Here is an 18574-nt window from a genome sequence, read left to right as displayed (position 1 = left end):
TTTTCTAAAATGAAAGGCTTGTTGTTTGAAGGTGTGTTGAACCTCACGGTGCTACAAACTCCAAGTATAGCTTAGGTATAGCACTGTGGTATACACTCACCGGCCACTTTATTAGGTACAAATGCTTGTTAACACAAATAGCTAATCAACCAATCACAAGGCCGCAACGCAATGCATTTAGGCGTGTAGAGGTGGTCAAGACAACTTGCTGAAGTGCAGACCGAACATCAGAATGGGGAAGAAAGGGGATTTAAGAGACTTTGAACGTGGCGTGGCTGTTGGTGCCAGATGGGCTGGTCTGAGTATTTCAGAAACTGCTGATCTACTGGGATTTTCACGCACAACCATCTCTAGGGTTTACAGAGAACGGTCCGAAAAAGAGGAAATATCACGTGGACGAAAATGTCTTGTTGGTGTGAAAGGTCAGAGGAGAATGGGCAGACTGGTTCTAGATGATAGAAAGGCAACAGTAACTCAAATAGCCAACCAAAATCTCTGAGGAGTGTTTCCAACACCTTGTTGAAAGTCTGCCACAAAGAATTAAGGCAGTTCTGAAGGCAAAAGGGGGTCCAACCTTTTACTAGCATATCAGACAGCAACCTGTGCTAATTGTCCATAGCTGGAAAAATGCTAGAACATTCCTTTAAGCCACTGAACAGCAGTGATCCCATATTAGAGTGGAGTTTGTAAAATGTTGCACAATGCTTTACACAAAGAAAGCTATGTGAGAAGAGACAGAGAGTTATGAAGGTACAGATGCACAAATAGGCCCAACATCTGTTCAAATCTATGGGCTTTGAATTCTCTTGTCTTTGTAGAAATTAGCAGGGAGTACAGCTCCTGTAGAAGTGTTGTATTGGTGTATTAATGATTAACCATTCTCCCCTTTACGTCCCTCCCAGAGAGCCTCTCACTGCTGACACTTCTACTGCCTGTACTCTGTAGGAGGACAGACTTCTTCATTTGGAGCATGGGACAATGCAGCACACTGCTTTTGTGCCTTTGAAATCCTGCTGGGCCACAATATGGCCAGTCAAGGATCAATGAGAGCACACAATGGCCATTACCCTGCAGTTTCTCTGGGCTTTTAGAGGAGACGCGGGGCGGACAGCTTCCAGACGGCATGGTGTCTGGGCCACACTGGGAGAAGAAGGAGCAAGGCGATGTAAAAAGAGGAAAAGAGAAAGAGTGAGAGAGAGAGAGACTGTGGTGAAAAGGAGAAGACACGACAGGTCACGTTTTCTTGAAACTGAACTTGGATAGCGGGTCAAATGGGTGAAAGGCAAGGCACACATGGCAAACTCTACATGTACCTAGATCCACCTGAGCACCATCACTGTCATCTCACCTTTTTTTTTCTTCCACTAGTAACGCGACTGGTCTGAGTAGTCCATCAAATAAAGTAGACAATATTAGCACTTGTCTGAATGGCAGTTAAAGAGATTGCTTAGCCAAAAATGTACACAGTTTTCACCTTACCTCAAATGTAATCAGTAAGCTAAGACTTATCATCACACAAACTGCATGAAATAATCTCAAATATACTTGCTTATGACTTTTCTGACATTGTATGATATAATGTCTATGAAAATGAGTAAATGTACATCACATTGCTGAAAACAGTAATAGCAGCCACCCTAAGGCTAAAATTGTGGCTCTGCTTTTGTTTATTTTTATAGATAATGGTTAATTTCTGCTAGCATCTCTATGAGATTCTGACAGATTGTTAGCACTAAGCTAATGTTGATTTGTGTTAACTTTTTTGGCCATTCTATATTAAACGTGAACATCTGCAGTTTGTAAAAGACACAATCGTTGACATTTCTAGGACGTTTCTAGGTATGTTAGTGGTTAATCTGACAAATTAGTCCCTCCATCGTATGAAGTCCTAACCTCCTAAAAACTTCTGCTGATCGTTCTCTCACAGTTTTAACAATAAATGGTCTTATATGTTGGAGTTAATGTAGAACTGCTAAATCACCCTTTATCTCACAATGGTGTCTAGCTAGTAGCTAATGAAAAGGCAAAGAGAAACATTTTACATGAACATTGATCATTTGGAGACGGATGGATTTGTATTTATAATCACTCCAGCTGGTTTCCTGATATGTTTAATCTGCAACAAACTGAAAAAAACATCAAAGACGAAGCTGAAGTTAGTTTCATTCGCCAGCTTCTAGTCTGAATTTTCCTGTTCCACCTTAAATAGTACAGCAGTTACATTCTGACTTCAGCCTCGTAAAAAGGTGAGCTTTGACAGACATTTTGAAGAAAGGTTTCCTGCTGGAGATGTGAGAAAAGCAGCTGTAGCTGAGCTAAAGCTTGATGCAGAGCAAAGTCTGTGTTTTTCGTTTATATTTTTTAGCCTATACCAATGTGTTAGCGCATACTGAAACATATTTACAGCCAAGATGGTAAAACCTTACTTTAATGAAATGGACAAAAATGTTGTGGCTCCCAAGCTGGTTTGATTTTTGTTGGACAAAATAACTTTCCTTAACATTTGGGTTGTCGATTCCTGGGCTGCCCCTATTTGCATTCTACAGCAAAAAAAAAAAAACTTAACAACTCAGCATGGTTTGAGGCAAGCATGGCGATTAAGACTCGTTCTGTACAATGCTAAAGGACAATGTGTTAGCCTTGTAGCTCCGGTGCAGATATATCACTATTCAGAAATGTTGATCTTTGGACACCAACCTGTCTTAGCTGAGTACAATTGACGTAAATTTCATAGTTGGAACAACCCCTCAAGAACAATCTTTCTCCAATCTTTTTTCCGATTTGTTTTTTCCCATTCCTGAGCTTGTACTCATTCCTTTCCAGAAAAAGGACAGATGGCCCTCCATGCTCCACATATCTTCATGTAGCCACCAACTCTTTGGTCCCCATTTGACAGGATGTGATTTCTCAGTGCAGTCAAAGCCTGTGAGAGGCCCAGGCCCCCTTTCTATTGTGTAAGCGATCAGCGCATGAATGAAGAAAGTGGCAGAGAGAAAGAAAAGGGAGGCTGCCAAAAGGTGAACTTGTGCAAAGAGACGGAGCAGAGGAGGAGGAGGAGGAGGTGGCAGAATTAGGAATATGTGCTTTAAGGAGGTGCAGAAATTGGCCACCACTCTGCGGGTTTCTGCCAGGACGTGGACTGTGTATGCCTGGGCCTCTGGCCCACGCCTGTTTTTTTTTTTTAAGCAGGTTGCATACCACCACACCATCGCTCCATCTGAATGGAGAACGACGGCGGGAGGCTTTTCTCCTGCAGCCTTCCACCATCTGCCGGCACTGAGGGACTAGGCTTAAGGGACGGGCCCTTAAGAGTGTGTACAGGGAGTGAATTAACACAGAGAAAATACACACTCACAATACACACTACACACACCCACGTAAAAAAGGACTTGAAAAGACTGCATGTCTATTTCACACTGGTGATGAAGAATGCAGCTCTCAAAAGACGTTAGTTCACCTTCCTGCACACACTGTTAAAGCAGTGTACAGTGAGAGAAAGTGTGTTTGTATTTCAGTGTATTCGTCATATTTCAGTTTCTGACAAAATTTGAGAATGACTATTGACCTTTACATTGTGTGTAAATATCACTATGAATGGACCAAAACAAAAGGCCTAAAAAGACTTGGATAAAAAGTCTGGTTCCATTCATTTACAGAAAAGTACATCTTTTCCTTCTCCTGTAAAGTTACCATTTTGGAGATATAAGGTTTTGCTCCGAACCACTTCAGTATTCTCTTTTCCAGTTGGGCTGTCAATCAGACAAAAGATGTTCGGTGTCTGAAGTTTGCTTCTGTAGTTTTGCATTGGAGCTCCAAATCTAATGTAGCTAAGAGGTTATAAAAAACTTACACCCTCCAATCTCAAATAGACTTGCTTATTTGGCTTCCTGCACTGTATGACCTGCTGTTCTCTACAGCGGTTAACCATAACTGTTAGACCTAGGCCTTTGAGCTTTAAATGTCCAAACTCAATGAAAAACACCTCTGCAATGATGTTAATTTCTACTAGTGCATCTGTGGAATGCTAGTAGCATGTTGGCTTTAAGCTACTGGCAGTTCACACAAACATTTCATGACCATTGCCGATTAAACAAGGACATTTGATGCTTGTAAAAGACATTCTATGCTATATTTAAAGCTTGTATATTAACAGCAGCGATGTATGTATGACAGTTACATGTCATGTGAACATAAAAATAAATCAAGTTCTTGATATCAATTTTTATTATTAAAGATGTTGCAATTAGTTGAGAAGATTTCACATAAAAAGTAGCAATCATAGTGATGGTGAAGAAGCTTCCTAAAGTTCTTAAGGACAACAATAGCATCTGAATTGAAAAGGCTACAGGGCTCTAACCAAAACTTTAAACATGCCTGTCAGTAAAAAGTGTTTAATTTCATGCAAATGGAAACTTCATGGAACAACAACTAATTATCTCTGGAAAGGTGCATCGCATAAGATTTCACCATGCACTCTTGGACTAATGAGAACAAGTGTAAGAGAGAAGCCAACAGGCCCTCAAAAAGAGTTATAATATGACCTGAAAACAACAGGAGCAACAGTTACAAAGAGAATAATAAGTGATAAATTGCACCGCAATCGATTCTGCTCCAACATCTAACTCAAAACCCCTCCACTAAAAAGAAGCGCAAAGATGTATGTCTAATTTGCACACAAGCATTTAGAATTTTTTGGAGCAGTATGCAAGAAAAATTGAACTCTCTGGCAGGTTGTTATGTGTGGAGAAAGAAGGGCTGCATGTATGACCTAAAAGAATACACACAGTGAAGTGCGAAGGTGGGAGCATCACTATATTAGGCTGCTTCTCTGCAAACTATACTGAAGGAAATATGAATGGAACGATGGACCAGAAGATCTTACAGGAGAATTTAATCTCATTAGTCATGGGAGATGACCATTGTTTCAACAAGACAAACCCAAACATACAGCCAAGACATTCATAACTTTGGGGAATTGAAGACTTTTTCCCTATCAGTTTTGTTTTTTAAAACATCTTTTTATGCTTGAATACATACTTCTATGTATATATACGCTGCGCTGGCAGTATATTAAATACCAAAAACAAAAGTGTATTTTGCCCTCACTATAGATATAATGCTGAAACGTGTCTTATTTGTGTAATATTCATGCACTCTTTGCAGAATGGAGAAGTGCCCTCAGTATATGGCATGGAGCCATCCACAGAACAAGCGCGGGCAAGCTACTTTAAACGTCCTGTTTTGTTTAAGATCCGTATCTACCTCAAACGCTCAACAGACTCTAGATAGAGCATCATAGTCTCGTGGGTGAAACGTGGTTGTAGTGGCGGTTAGAGGGACCGCCAAAACTTTTCAAAACAGCCTGGTTTCCCCAAACACTGTAGGCTATATTCCAATGCACACAAACAGAAGCATGTTATTGGTAATATTTATACATTAGGATAAATTTGTTCATAAGCATGTCATAAAATGCATAAGCAGTCATAAGATTCTTGCCTAGTTTTGATGGATTTCATTACAATGAATGTAATGGAAAAAACACCCCAAAAAACCATCATAGTTTTTGGCAACAAGTCAAAAACAAACGAATGGTGTACAGTTGGATCATGTCCAACTTTCTTCTGGAATTCATGATTCTATGTAAAAAGAACTGAACTAAACCAAGTATGAAAAAGTAAACCAGCTTTGGTGATCAAAACAGGGGCAGCAGTTAGAGTGAAGTGCAGACGATCTACGTGTTTTCTAAGCTTTTGGGCAGATATATCATAGATCATATATGATAGATCATTGTTGTCAGAAGAAGAAAACCTGGTATCTCCAAAATGGTAACTTTACAGTAGAAGGAAAAAACATACTTTACTGCAAGTCAGTGGAACCAGACTTTATTCCAAGTCATTTTGGGTGCTTTCTTTTGGTCCATTCTTTATGAAATTTCCACACAATGTAAAGGGTAATGTAAAGGCTAATTTTGTATATAAAAGAGTATATATATATATATATATATATATATATATATATATATATATACACTTTTTCTAGATTAAAAAAAGCTAAAAAGCCTACAGACTCCACTCATATTACTCACAGTTAGGCCTTTAGTTGAAGTCTTTACTTAATAATTCATTTAAACTGCAATATAAAACATGTCTCATGCATGTTTACCAAACTCCAAAAGTCCATGTTTTATCTAGAGCGTAATAGTATTGAACTCAATGTGGGAAAGTGAATATACACCACCGTATACGGTAATGAATATACACTGAATATGAATATATGAATATATTAATATACCGAATATACACTGCTTGGTGCTTACATGACACTGCAAATCTTATAGAGACTAGCTGAGGTTAACGTTATCATAGCAGTGGTATTCAGATGACAGAGATAAAGGACCCTTAAGTGTGATATTTCTACATTAAAGTGTGTTAACAATGACAAATATAACAAAAAAATAAAAAAGACAACTCATTTGGACTTTATTTTATGTCGGTACAGATTATATTAGGTGAGCTAGCATGCATAAATAGCATTAGACAATAAATTAATGATATAAATCTAAAGAAAAAACAAATCCACTGCACTGATCATCACTTATACAGTCATGTGCAAAACTTTGGGACCCCCTGGTTAAATTACATGTTTTAAAGTAACAGATCCTCTACAAAGAGCACATTGTAATACACAATTTTTGCATATTTATGTGTGTTCTGTGTAGGGGGTGTGTTTACTTATTTTCACTTAGAAAAGCAATGAAATGTCATTTGTGTTTAAGGGGGTATATTCAAATTCTCGTTATTTTCAAGTTTAGCTGCTAAAGCACTTTTCATCAGTGGAATTAGGTTCAACCTCGTCTGAACTGAGGTGCCTTGCAGTCACAGATTTTGTCTTAAATCAAGCACATGTTCCAGACACCTGCAGACGAATGCCTTAAGATGTGTCACTTTGTATTTCAAATTTTCCAAAAGATGGATGGTTCACGGAGCACAGCTCAGTCAAAAACCCCTCCATGCAATGTTTAGCACAGCTTTCGCTATGATTCACCAAGAATATTGGGCATTTGAATTATTTTCAAATCAGTACACTGAACAAAATAATGCATTTGCTTGATTCACATGTATAAATTAAATATACTGTAGAAATGATGTACACATTTGAATGAAGTAAATTCAATGCATTTCTTTTAATATAAAAAATGAGCTACAATTCCTTTGCTTTCATACATAATACAAGTACGTTTAATATATATTGTATGCAAAGTCAAGCTGGTTTATTTTTGGATGCATACAGTTTCTAACCCACATGCAATACATAAAAGACAACATGTTCAAGGACCATGCGACGGTTTACTCCATGTCTCAAGTGTCAACAAAGCTCAGGGCAAGCATGCATTCCTTTGTACAGCCAGCACTCGGTTCATTTACATTGGTTTTCAGACAACTGTATGTCATGCAGTGACATTATTAGCAGTACTGCTATTATTTCTATGGAGAGAACAGGCCTGGAGAACAGGAAGATGAGTTGAAGCTCAGTCACCTGTGCTGTGTAACACCACAGCGTCCTGACCTACTGCCTACAGCAGCCTGTCAATAACTGCCCAAACTTTACATGACCTGACATCCTATATGCTGACAAAAAAGCCAATCTGACATTGCCAACAACAACTGTTGTCCCATTTTTCTACAAAAATAAAGTTGCCACAGAGGTTGTTTGGAGTGATGCCATGAAAAAAAAAGAATCTTTCAACAAATTTAAAAGAACACTTTTTGACAGAACCACTATCTGCTGCATCTGTTGCCAGTAATGGACCATAAAGAAGTACATGGACAAACCCAATTCCAAAAAAGTGAGGACAATATACAGTATATGAACAAAGATATCGGGACACCCCCTAATTATTGATTATATGCTCATTAGACAAACACTGGCAGTAGAATGGGCCAGACTGAAGAGCTCAGTGATGTTAAACATATACTGTAATAAGATGCCACATCTGCCACAGGTCAGTTTGTGAAATTTCTGTCCTGCTAGATCTGCCCCTGCCAACTGTAAGAGCTATTATTGTGAATTGGAAGCATATATTTATAAAGTATTTCCATTTTTAAGACTTGTTCCACTATATTTCACTGTAAAACACTGTCATCTGCAAAAGTTTGGGCACACCTAGTCAAATTGATTTAATGTGTTTTGTTTTATTTATAAGTGAAAATAAGCACATCCTCTACAGAGAACTCAGTTCTGCACATTTTTAATGTACAAATATTATGTTTCATACTGGGGCAAATAATTTAAATATAAAATATTTTATGTTTCTTTCCAACATTTTCAATTCAGCAAATACTTAGACATTGTGCATTAAACATAGCAGAAAACAGTGCACTGTTTAAATGTGTTCTCTGTATAGAGTATGTCAACTTATTTTTACCTAGAAAATCAACAGCATGTAATTCAACTGGGGATGTTCCAACTTTTTCCAGTTGTTCCAACTCTTTCCAGTTTTCCACGACTGCACTACTTTCAGCAAGATAATGTGAGGTAAAATTAATTCTTCTGTAATATACAAAAAATATTATGCACTTTCACAAATAAATCAAATCAATCATAGTGCACCTTTCATTGAATCCTTTCCCTAAACACCAAATATCCATACTTATAGCTTAGCAACTGTAACGAGACCTGGGAAACTCTCACAAGCTTTCAGAATAAAAGAAAATACTGAAGTAGACAGTATAAATAGAGTACCTACACTTTTATTGTTATACTTATTATTATTTTTAAAGGGTAACTCTACTTTCTCTCCAGTACTAGACTTATGTACTTTGTGTGCCACTATCCGATTACAGTGGACAACAATATAGGTGCCTTTCTGTCCCAAATGCAAAGAACAAAAACTCATACTGAGGCAACTGCCCATTAGCTTCCACTGCAAGTGCATTTAATTTCAGTGTGTTTTAATACTTTTCTATTTTCTTTACTTTTATAAGTACAGAAAAAAGCTCCTGAAGTATTATCTGTGGTAATCAATCATATGCTACAAACGCAGCATATAGAGATTAGCTTGAACATTTTTGGAGTATTCCTTTAAAGTATTACCAATTAACCCCAACAGGGCAACTTCAGCACCTTTATTTTTAAGAATGTTTATTTCATCTGCATCTCCTTATAAATGCTGTCATTATCTTTATTTTGAAAGCTCTAACTAGTGAACAAAATAACCATCCAACTCACGTATTAAAAGCATTAAAGATTCAGGAACAAAAGCCTTAATAGATTTAAATGCCATTATTTGCATAACAGTAGACTTATCTCTGAGCGTTGAGAGGGGAGAGGCCTCAAGGGCCCGAAATTCCACTCCAAGCAGAAGAGATCTAATTGAGCGAAAGGAATATGCAAGCTGGTCCTATCATAACAGCAAGAGAGAGCGAGAGTGGACATCAAGGCACTGGTCAACCCTGAATCAGTGCTCTACAGGCCAACTGACCTTGAAAATAGGATAAAGAGGCTTTTTATGATACCACAATTAATTCTATTAAAAGCTATTGTTATTTTAGAGTATTGACAAAAAGCACTTGAATTTTTTTCATGGGACATTAGGCTGGTTGTTTATATTAACAGAAGTCGAGATTTAACCTTTTTTATTATTTTTGTTTTGCTATATTTTTAAGAACATTAATTCAGGCACAGAGGCATTACATTCGATTTACGTTCCACACAGACAAGAATGAGCTCCTGACTTTTCAACAAATGACAAAAAAGATTCAAATCATAATGAAGTTTCTCCTCTTTGACGCACACAATTGTTGGATGGAATTCTGAACGTTAAATAGATGTTGAACCCAAAGCAGCAATTCAGCACAAGCTTTTCATCATATAGTATATTTATTTTCATCAAAGTATATTTAATGGAAAAATTACCTAGAAAGCTCAAGAACTAACTACAATCATGGGGAAAAGTTTGAACACCCCTCATCAAATGACATGTTATGACATTGATTTCCTGACTAATTCCAAACACATTAATGATGTTAAGTACTGGACTCTGGGGTGGTCAGTCCATTATTCCAAGAGCACCAGCAGCTTCTTTGCTTGATTATTGTCTATTTCTTTTTTTGTCATTATGGGCTTTTTGACAGCTACACATCCTTTCAGACCCATAGTGGTGAATTGTCTTCTTACAGTGGAAGGATGGACAGAAACACCTGTGTATGTTTACACATATGAAGCAGCTTGAATTTCTCCTCTCTCTCAAAGATGGAAGCTGTGCTGTTTATCCAATGGGGCAGTTTTGGTGTCTACCAGCTCTTGCATGGTTGTTAAGAGTCTCATTTTCTCTGTAGCTTTTAATCATTTTTTAAAAACTTCTACCATATTTCGCTATCACTGATACTAACTGCAGCTTCTGAAAGGTTAAATCACAGGCCTATATTCTATGAGAAATGAAGGGCATTGGGTAAGAACAGAAGAAACAAGTCAGGGAAAGCCATCTCCATCCTGAAGGACATCACCTACATTCAAAAGAAGGGAAATTGATTAATAGAATGGAGGAAACTCTACGGAGCAAAAGATCTCAAATAAAGACCTGGTTTGTTTGGATTTAAATGTGGAGCAGCAACTACCCCAACACTTCTATCCTCAAACTCCCTCATTACCCTCACCAACCCCCACCCCACAGCCATTCAAACGCCCCCTCTGCTCCACCCTAGGCCTCCGTCTCCATTCCCTATTCACAGAGGGAGGCAGAAAAGAGAGGGGGGCGGGAGAGTATTGATATAATGAGTGAGAGAGAGAGAGAGAATGAGGGAGAAAGAGAGAAAGCTTACAAAAACAAGAGAGAGAGAAGGAGAGAGCAGAGGCCTGATTAGAGTGAATTCCATTATGTCTCTTAGCCATGATGGACAAATAAAAGCTGCTAATAAGAATCGAAGCTCAGAACACGCAAGCCAGAGGGGATTCAGTAAAGAAACACAGCCGAATAGATAAATATTTGACAATACACTACACTGATCGAATAGATGCATTGTGATGCATATAACTGTACATGGGGCAGAGGTAAATATTAGCCTTGAGAACACATGAGAACGTGCACAGACAGTAGAGTGAAGAGAAAAACAAAACAGTGGAGGAAATTACCTGCTGCTTCAGGCTCGTCTCCGAGAGCCGTTTAAAAATAAGTGGTGCTTGCTCTGCATAATTAGATTACACACGTTGAGTCTGTCGAGTATTTGTCTGCCAGGGATGTTGTTATATCAACAGATATAGTTCATCCCCTTTTATTCCTAATAGAGAGCATGTAAGTACTTTTTCATAGATTAACTTATGGAGATATTTAGAATGATGAGTGAGGTTTAGCTATAATCTAAATAAAAATACAAGCCCAGAAATTGCATTTCAAGTGGAAATAAACTGATAGTTTGCCTACCAAAGAATCAATTCAATGTAGTTGACTAAGCAGTTTGGCATCAGAAGTTTGCTTCTTTAGTAATAGGACATATATATATATATATATATATATATTTTTTTTTTTTTTTTTTTTTTTTTTTTTGTCGTTATCTAGTTTTTGCCATAATTTGAAAGTAAGTGTTGTGCTTTACATTGTTTGAAAATTTCATGAAGAATGGACCAAATGGCATAGCCCAAAATGACTTGGAAAAAGTCTGGTTCCATTGATTTACATTAAAAGTAAAGTAGATTTTTTCCTTTTCCTGTTACCATTTTGGAGAAACAAGGTTTTTCTCCAACAGCAGCGATATATATTATGTATCGCATATATGTATATATATATATATATATATATATATATATATATGTGTGTGTGTGTGTGTGTGTGTGTGTGTGTATCACTGCAAAACCTTGTATGGAATTCCCTTTTCATAACACAACATCGTTTTGAGGCACCTGTGAGAATTAACAGTCAAATATATTTATATTTCATCAACACCACTGACCATTTAGTTATGTTCTCTGAGTTTATCTCAGGACACACATTGATTCATTCCATCAGCAGTTTATGTGCTTCACACTGTTACACATGCCGTATTGAATCCATGGCGGTGACACTGTTTGAATCCCAAAGATCTCCTCCGAGGGGGATCTCTACAGTAGCCATGGCCAGCACCTGCATACTAGTTGTTGACACAAGCCCTTTTTGAGCTCATATCTTTAATCATCAAGCCTCTGATAAATGAGGTTGCGTATTCAGGCCTATTCTGCTCATGGTGCTACACTAAATACACAGACTGTCAATCATGGGGTGATAAGGGGGCACCTGAACAGCAAGCCAATGATTAAACCCACAGCATGCAGGCAGAGAGCATGGACTAGTACATGATAACATCCATCCTCAATATAACAAGCAGGTATCAGCACTGGTGTATGCTTATACAAGTGAAATCAAGATCTGCAAACATCTTTCATACTTCTACTTATTAGAAAGAAAACATATTTAAGGGCTACATATCAGTTCTTCACTCTCATAGCACCACAACTTACATACATTTCAAAGCAGTAACCAACAAATTCACAGGATTGAATGATACGTCTTAAGTTTAATAATTGAATGATGAGACTGGAGGGGTCTTAAACAGCCATTGTGTAGTGGTTGTGTAGATATTAGTATTCGTACATCAAAAATTAATATGTATACATGTAGTATATATGCAACGTACAGTATTGTGCAAAAAGCAGAGACCACCATTTCATTTATTTAATTTCTAGTCAAAAATGCCATTAAGTGTACGTTATTCACTTCTCATGGTTCATTTTACAGAAAGTTATACAGAAGCCTCAAACTACTAAATATGATATTTTTCCATGCTTAGTATGTCCACACTTTGCCCTTATTACAGTTTCCATTCTTTTTTTAGCCTTCTTTCAAAGAAATCTACAGGGATATTTGTCCACACCTCCAAAGGTCAGTCTCAATGCTCAATGCATCCCAAATACTACAAACTCATCAGTACATAAAATGTCTGTTTCTTTTTCTCAGCGAGGTTCTTCTTGACAGCTACACATCCTTTCAGACCCATAGTGTTGAATCATCTTCTCGCAGTGGAAGGATGGACAGAAACACCTGTGGACGTTTTCAGATCTGAAGCAGCTTGATTTTCTCCTCTTTCTCAAAGATGAGAGCTTTAAGTGCTGTTTAAGTGCTGATGGGGACCGTTCTGATAGTCTACCAGGTCTTGCAGGGTTGTCTTTTGACTTTCACTTTCTTTGTGCAAGCAGATTTTTTTATATCTAATCTCCTCAGAAATATCTTCCGGAAATGAATCACTCTGTAAAGGTTTTCATTTCACACTTTCATAAAGTCCTGGCCAAAAGTTCCATAATCAACGGCTTCACCCCCTCAGTGTTTATCAGAGTTGGGTCTTATCAGTTGCTGTCAGTTGTTGACGCATGGCGGCCTGAGGGAGACCGAAGAGTAGCATACAGTGGACATGCCCAAATGACAGGGCTGTAATTTGGTGTGACATACTCTCTCCCAGGTGACCTTTCAGTAGGTTACTGCTATGTGCTGTCACACTGCATTGACTTCAAAATGAACTAGAACGGGTGCATCGAGAGCAGGATCTCTGTATAGAAGCTGCTACTGCTGGATTATAGATTTAATCTGGTTTAATCTCCTAAAATTGCATTGTTGTGAAGTTGTGAAGTGATGTGTTCTGTGGTTCTGTTAGCCAAAGCTCAGGTATAGCTATCAGCCAACTTGAAGCTTGAATTTTGCCTGTACTTTTGGTTGTTTATAGAGCCATTCAAAAATCATCTGGGCCTTCAAGGCCTTCAGAGGAAACTTACAGATTTCTTTGAAAAAAAATACAGTGCATGCTTGTCATTCTATAGCTCATTTGTATTTAAAACCATCATCATACCTTTTGTATTTAAATTCTTGAACTGTCCAATGTGTTGTCCAGTGTCCAATGTGTTTTTTCTCCATGGCGTCTAGGTCAATACAGCCAGTTGATCTATCTCATTGGTAAGGACTTCAGGATCTGATTTAGTTAATCTAGATTAACTACTAACATAATGAAGTACAACCCCAATTCCAATGAAGTTGGGACATTGTGTAAAACATAAATAAAAACAATATATGATGATTTGTAAGTCCTTTTCAACCTATATTCAATTGAATACACTACAAAGACAAGATATTTAATGTTCAAACGGATAAACTTTATTGTTTTTTGCAAATATTCACTTCATTTTGAATTTGATGCCTGCAACACGTTCCAAAGAAGTTGGGACAGGGGCATGTTTACCACTGTGTTACATCACCTTTCCTTTTAACAACACTCAATAAGCGTTTGGGAACTGAGGACACTAATTGTTGAAGCTTTGTAGATGGAATTCTTTCCCAGTCTTGCTTGATGTACAACTGTGCAAGTTACCCATGCCATGGGCGCTAACACACCCACACATCCATGATTTCCAAAATCAATTTGAAATGTGGATTCGTCAGACCACAGGACACTTTTCCACTTTGCGTCAGTCCATCTCAGATGAGCTCGGGCCCAGAGAAGCCGGTGGCGTTTCTGGGTGTTGTTGATATGTGGCTTTTGCTTTGCATGGCAGAGCTTTAACTTGCACTTGTAGATGGAGCGACGAACTGTGTTCACTGACAATGGTTTTCTGAAGTGTTCCTGAGCCCATGTGGGAATATCCGTTACAGAATGATGACAGTTTGTAGTGCAGTGCCGCCTGAGGGATCAAAGGTCACAGGCATTCAATGTTGGTTTTCTGCCTTGCCGATTACTTGCAGAGATTTCTCCAGATTCTCTGAATCTTTTGATGGTATTATGGACTGTAGATGATGAAATCCCCAAATTCCTTGCAATTGCACGTTGAGAAACGTTGTTCTTAAACTCTTGGACTGTTCACTCACGCAGTTGTTCACAAAGTGGTGAACCTCACCCCATCCTTGCTTGTGAACCACTGAGCCTTTCAGGGATTCTCCCTTTATACCCAATCATGACACTCACCTGTTTCCAGTTAACCCATTCACCTGTTGAATGTTCCAAACAGGTGTTTTTTTTAAGCATTCCTCAATTTTCCCAGTCTTTTGTTGCCCCTGTCCCAACGTCTTTGGAACATGTTGCAGGCATCAAATTCAAAATGAGTGAATATTTGCAAAAAACAATAAAGTTTATCCATTTGAACATTAAATATCTTGTCTTTTAGTGTATTCAGTTGAATAAAGGTTGAAAAGGATTTGCAAATCATCGTATTCTGTTTTTATTTATGTTTTACGCAACGTCCCAACTTCATTGGAATTGGGGCTGTAATAAAAATGGAATCAACCAATTATGCTTTGATTTATCATGGGTGGGACCAATTTTTTGTAAATGAAAATCCATCTAGACCTTCTGGAAATCTTAGATACATTACTGACCACGAGTACAAGTGCCTTACCAAAACGTTTTGGTCATAAGTTTGAAATGGAAAACAGCAGCCAGGGCTCTTGACTGAAATGGTCACTGTAAAACTGCTACAAAGGCAAATGGATGTTACAAGCTTCAAATATAGCACAGAATGTCATTTACAAGCATCAAATGTCCTCATTTAATCTGGAATGGCCATACAATGTTTGTGTGAACTGCCATTAGGTTAATGCTAACATAGTGCTAGAATCCCACAGATGCACTAGCAGAAATTAGCATTGTCTTAGAGGTGTTTTTTAGAGGTGTATAGCCCAAACTGAAGGCCTAGCTCTAACAATTATGGTTTGCCACTGTACAGAACAGCAGAACCTACAGTGAAGGAAATCAAATAAGCAAGCCTATTTGACATGGTGTTCCTATAACTTCTTAGCTACATTAGCTTTGTAGCTCCAGTTGAATGAACATCCAACTGTGAATTTGATTGACACAATCTGTCCATCAAATATGTGGAATTCAGCGGACCATTTTAAATTTCTTGATAGTTTAGTATGAGAGGTGAGGTTATCACTGACCATTTTGGTAGTTATCGTTTAAAGACAGCTGACGTTTGTGTAATTACGTAGCTAAGAGAAGAGAATTTTATAATCATCCATCACACAGCAGCCTCTATCCCGAAGGGGAATGCAAGTTGATTGTTGAGATTATTTTGGGCGGCTGAATAAATTCAGAGAGCCACCCACAAAGAAGGCCTCTAATCAGCACAGCTCTTCAAACAAGCAGAAGCCATGGAGATATTAGACGCCTCCCAACAATGGAAGTGTGGCTGAGAGATAGGAGCAGGAGAAGCGTATTTGCTCATGTGGCCCCTGACTGGCCCACAGGGAGACTGCAGCAGCCACACACAGGTCTGCAGCATCAGCATGTTTCCATCAGGTACACATGCCAGATTCTTCTCTGTGCTATATGCTGTTCATACAGTCCTTTGTGAAAGTTTGATGTTCCAATGATGTTTTGTTGATTTTCATAGTGATTCAAAGTGACACCTCCTTTACATGGTACAAACTAAAGTAGATATTTTTCTGCTAGTTGTAGTCCACAATTTTTATATTTTATTATTTATATTTTATTATATTTTAATATTTATGTTAATTATAAAACATGCCATATTTTTGCACAGGCCACATCACAAGTTTTTTTGTGTTAAATTTCAGCAAATAACAGTAACTGTATATAAAATGTGAAAAAGTGTGTTCTCTGTGGAGGATGTGTTAACTTATTCACACTTAGTAAATCTATATAATAGGTCATTTTTGAAAGGAAAATAAGGTAAATTTGTCTACAACTGTATAAAAGTCTATGCTATACCTTTGTATCTCACATATGACCTTATGATTTTTTTTTTTCTGACTGGTCATAGAATTACATTAAAGGGAAATTCCACTGACTTTCCACTGAAAATGTCTCTATATATAAGCAGTTTAGATGTGAACTTAAGAGAACTGTTCACAGTGGTGGTGACAGGAACCAGAAATCTGAAGAGCTTCTTGCCTCCTTCCCAGTCAAAGTTGTTATGAAGTGGTTATGAATACGCTGCCTGATGCCTGATGTTTTACTATACTTCACAGATACATTTTTGAACTAAAACTTTTTTTTGGTTCAGATTTTACCATTATGAACATTATATATAAAAATTCTGAAGACACATGTCGGTTCACTGGTTGTATTGAACAGTAAACACATTGGCTATATTTGTGTCAGAGACATTGTGACCCCTAGTTCCTATCACCACCACTGTAAAGTAATCTGATTCAACAATGCACCAATTCACATCAAACTTGAATGACTTTATGACCTTAATGACTTGGTGTAAGTGGTGTAAAGCACGCTGCCACTGAACTCTGGAGTAGTAGAAACGTATTCTGTAGAGTGTTGTATCATATTTTTCTTTCTGGCAGTTTGATGGATGAGTCTGGGTTTGGCAAATGCCAGGAGAATGCTACCTGCCTGACTGCACTGTGCCAACTGTAAAGTTTGGTAGAGGAGGGATAATGCTATGGGGTTGTTTTCAGGGGTTGGTTTAGGCCCCTGCGTTCTATTGAAGGGAAACCTTAATGCTTCAGCAGACCAAGACATTTGAATAATTGTATGCTTTCAACTTTGTAGGAACAGTTTGGGGAAGTCCCTTTTCTGTTTCAGCATGACTGAGCCCCAGTGCACAAAACAAGGTCCATAATGGCATGGCTGGGTGAGTTTGGTGTGGAAGAACCTGACTGCCCCACACAGAACCCTGACCTCAACACCATCGAATGCTTTTGCAATGAACTAGAACAGAGATTGCAAACGAGGCCCTCTTGTCCAACATCAGTGTCTGGATGAATGGGTAAAAATTCCCACAGACACTCTACAAAATCTTGTAGAAAGCTTCCCAGAAGAGTGGAAGCTGTTATAGCTGTTAAAGAGGGGACCATCTCCATATGAATGCCTATGGATTTAGAACGGGATGTCATACAAGCTCCTTTTGGTGTAATGTGTAGGTGCCCCAATACTTTTGTCCATATAGTGTATCATAAGAGTCAGATTTAAGCCAGTGGATAAACCAGCAAACCAGTGGACATTAACTACTGCAAAGTAACAGATTGGATGTCACCATATTATTAAATTATACCTTCTTTTTGTGCTGATGTTAAACAAAATGACAAAAAAAGCCTATTAAAAGTGAGACCATTCCAAAATGTTTGTAAACCTTCTAAATATTATATATCAGATTGTGTACTGTGAAAATGTGTTCAAGTATAATGAGGCATTATTTTTGTCATATTGTTCACTCCTGCTCAGAGTTCTACAATGCAGCTGCTGACCATTTTCCAAAATCAATACAAATTGGTCATTGGCTACAATATAGCAACTGACCATCTTGTATTGATTTCAGCAAACACCAAAAAGGATACTTTAGCCCACCTTTGAGTGCAAGCTATACAGCTTCTATTCCACTATGGAGTTTCTATTGTAGCCTGAGGGCCGGCCTGCAATGAGTCGGGTCACTTATGAACGCCTGCGATAAAGTTTGAGGCGGGGGTTCTTGGCCCTGCGCCGAGACGGTGGATCATTGTGTGGAGAAAGGAGCATGTGAGGCGGGTGCGGGAGTAATTTAAGACCGCTTTTAGCATGCAGAGCCAGACAGGATAAATCATCCCCTCTGC

Source organism: Pygocentrus nattereri, chromosome 25, assembly GCF_015220715.1.
Source record: "Pygocentrus nattereri isolate fPygNat1 chromosome 25, fPygNat1.pri, whole genome shotgun sequence".
NCBI classification, from domain to species: domain Eukaryota; kingdom Metazoa; phylum Chordata; class Actinopteri; order Characiformes; family Serrasalmidae; genus Pygocentrus; species Pygocentrus nattereri.
Note: the sequence above shows the minus strand (reverse complement) of the source record.